The following is a 3156-nucleotide window of genomic DNA, read 5'->3' as shown; positions in this document are numbered from 1 at the left end:
GTCTGTCCTATCTCTTCTGTGATTACTTTCTTCCATCACTGTCATGTTTTAATGAATTAAACATGCAGTACACATACCTTCAGACTCTGGCTTTGCACTTCTAGGAGTAATTCACAAAGGTTTTCCCTGCTTCCAGTCTTCCGATTTCAAACTGGCCTTTCTGTCTGCTATGTCCTCCTGATGCTTTTGTAGATGCTGTTGTTGAATGCAATAATCATTTGGTCTGAGCCAAGGATGGGATAACAAAAGGAGTACCTGCCTGTTTTGTGGTTCTTTAAAATGAGTTTTGATCTCGGTTGGATTACTGATGGATAAGCATCAACATAACAAAATTAACCTCCATGGTTGACTGTGATAGTTTTGTTCACCATTGTGACAGACGGGTAAACAGAATTCCCTTCTCTTCAGCTGATGCTGCATACTTTTGTGTATGAATGGAAGACTGGGATCTTAGGCTATTCATACAATTCCTTAAATAAGTAATTCATATCAACCCCTTCCCTTTTTAGAGAGAGTTGTATATTTGAGCATCTTGTGACTTGATGCAAACGCACCACTTCCAGTATGCAAAAGACCTAAGAGAACTCTTACCCATTTTGGTTTCCGTGGTCTTCTAAAAGTTTATCTGGCTAAAAAGCAGAGCATTAAACACATCTGAGCTGCTTTCTATTGGACACAGTATTACTGGGAAAGAACATGGCTTGGGGACCTGCCAATGACATTTTGCTGACTTGAAACAGATTTAAAATTAGTTTATGCTGTTCCCTTCACTGTTGGTGGCATAGGTGCTACATTCTTTAAAAAAAAAAAAAAAGACTAGCAGAAAATGTATAGGTGCCCATTATAAGTGTATATCGCTCAGGATATTTCACTGTCTTTTTAATCTTGTTTTTACCTGCCATCTTTTAATCATTTGGAAGCTTGAACAAGCCCATTAATATTCACACTTCTTCGGCCTTTATTCATCTTTTACCATGATTAGTTCATTCTTTCCTTGGTAGGCTGTTAAGGAGTGTTGTGATTTGCTATCTCAGGCACTTACTAAGTAATACAAATCACTAACTGGCAAAGAATTAAGTGCACCAGGGGGAGAAGGATTGAAACTTTGGTCCTATCTGGTTTAATGGCTCACTTCAATACTTTACAAAAAGGTTGTTTTACCTTGCCTTTGTAGATCTTTGGAACAGAGTGCTGATTAGTAGAGGCAGCTTCCTGTTAAGGATTCAAGTTGCATGCATGTGTGTTCTGTTCTCCCATGTGAAAATTGTGCAAAATTCCACATTCAGATTACTAACACTGATTTAATTTGGAATCTGCCTTCCCAAGGTATAAGCTTTCTCCAGAATGAATCTTTTTTTTCCTAAAGCAAGGCCTTGGTCACTAATTTGCAGGCTGAATAGTTTTCTCCATTGAGTTCAAGTTAGTGGAGGATAAAAGGAGCTGGCAGATCCAGCTACATGTTTTATGTATTAAGAAGATGAGAAGGTGATGCATGGCTGCAGGTGCTGTTAGCAGTGGATTTTGAGAGCTCATTAGGTGATGCCTTTCTGGCCTAATTTAGGCTATGACAAAATAGAAGAACTTAATTCACAAAAGTGATTTTTAAGACTTTTTTTTTTTGTCAGCAGTTTGGTTTTACCACCTTTACTGAAAGCTGCTTCTGTCCTGGCAGGATATCTGCATTTATGGGGAAGGGGGGGAATCTACTTCTGCTTTCAGACTTTCTGATCAGTAGCGGAGGGAAATTTCAAAACTACGAACTTCGAATTATGTGGAAGTTCTGTAAAAGGTCCAGCATTGCTTTTTCCAACAACCCAGTTCGTCTATGTCCATTGGTGACATCTGCCTTTATTTTTCTCTTGTTCAGGCCTACCTGCTTTATTGGCTTTTATGGTCTTATTTTAAAGGATTGCTTTTCACATTAGTTGCTTTTATGAGGATGGTGATCCAGCAGAAACCAGTCTGCTGCAAGCCAAACTTCATTTCTTTTCTAAATTTCATAGGTCTCTTATGCTGTTTTCTGCTTGAAAACCCCACAAAGGAAATGTCATGTTTTGTAACAAAGTGATGACTTTCTTTTGCTGACTAAAATCACTTTCTGCTTTTCAGAAAGGATATGTAATGAAAAAAGTGTGTGTGTGTGTGTGTTTTCCAGGAAATATCTGCCTTTCTTATACCATAGGGGAGTGGTTTGTATAACTTGGTCTTTTAATTTCTGTGTTTAAAGGACAGTTTCATCTCTGGATGCCATTGAGGAAACTAATCGCCTCGTGTCAGGATAATAGTTTAGAAGTGATTGATTGAATTTATAATTGGCTGCTGATCAAGTAAACTCTTCTGCATAAATGCACCTATTAGCAGCATAGTCCTGTCTCCTTACAGCAGAACACCTCTGGAAGTACTGCAGTGTTGACTGCCCTGAGTAGCAGTAAATATTAAATGTCAATAAAAGATTGCAAAAATGTATAGACTGGCACCATAAGAGTGGTGTATTCTTCATCCTGAGAAGAATGTTTATAAATGTTGGAAAGATGTTAAATATTACATCTTTCCTAGCATGGGTTTATTATTAACAAACAATCCTCTTACTTTAAAAAATAAATCTGACTAATGTTTTATAATAAACTATTTTCAAAAGTTGTATCAAAACTCTGCAATAAATGACCTATTGTAGGTCATAGTATAGGGCCCTGGTTCTGCAGTGAGAACTGAATGGTATTGGTATAGGATCAGGACCCATGACTTCGTTAATGCAGCTGTCATTAAGAATCTCTAGGAAAAAATCTTGCCATGTTTAGGCTACTGCAAGTACTTGGCTTGTATGCAAACAGTGCTGTTTCTGGAAATTTGGTTTATGTCTGAAACTAACCTCTGGCACAACTGAAATGTATCTAAACTTATTTTGCTGCCTGATAACAAAACACTTCACAAAAGCTATGTCAGACTTTGATATAGAAAACACTTTCCAGCCTCAGAAAAAAATAACTTTTAGTGATTCCTTTTTATGTGAAAAATACCATGAGAAGGTGGAATATGTTTGGCTTTGAAACCCAAGGAGATAAAATATCTCCTTAGTAACAATTTATATGTGATAACTACCCTGTTTTTTGGGAGGGGTTGTTTGGGGGGGGGGGGGGGGGGGGTTTACAAGAAACT

This window comes from Alligator sinensis, unplaced genomic scaffold (assembly GCF_000455745.1).
Source record: "Alligator sinensis unplaced genomic scaffold, ASM45574v1 scaffold570_1, whole genome shotgun sequence".
Lineage (NCBI taxonomy): Eukaryota > Metazoa > Chordata > Crocodylia > Alligatoridae > Alligator > Alligator sinensis.
The sequence above is the reverse complement of the archived record's forward strand: the minus strand, read 5'-3'. Positions refer to the sequence as shown.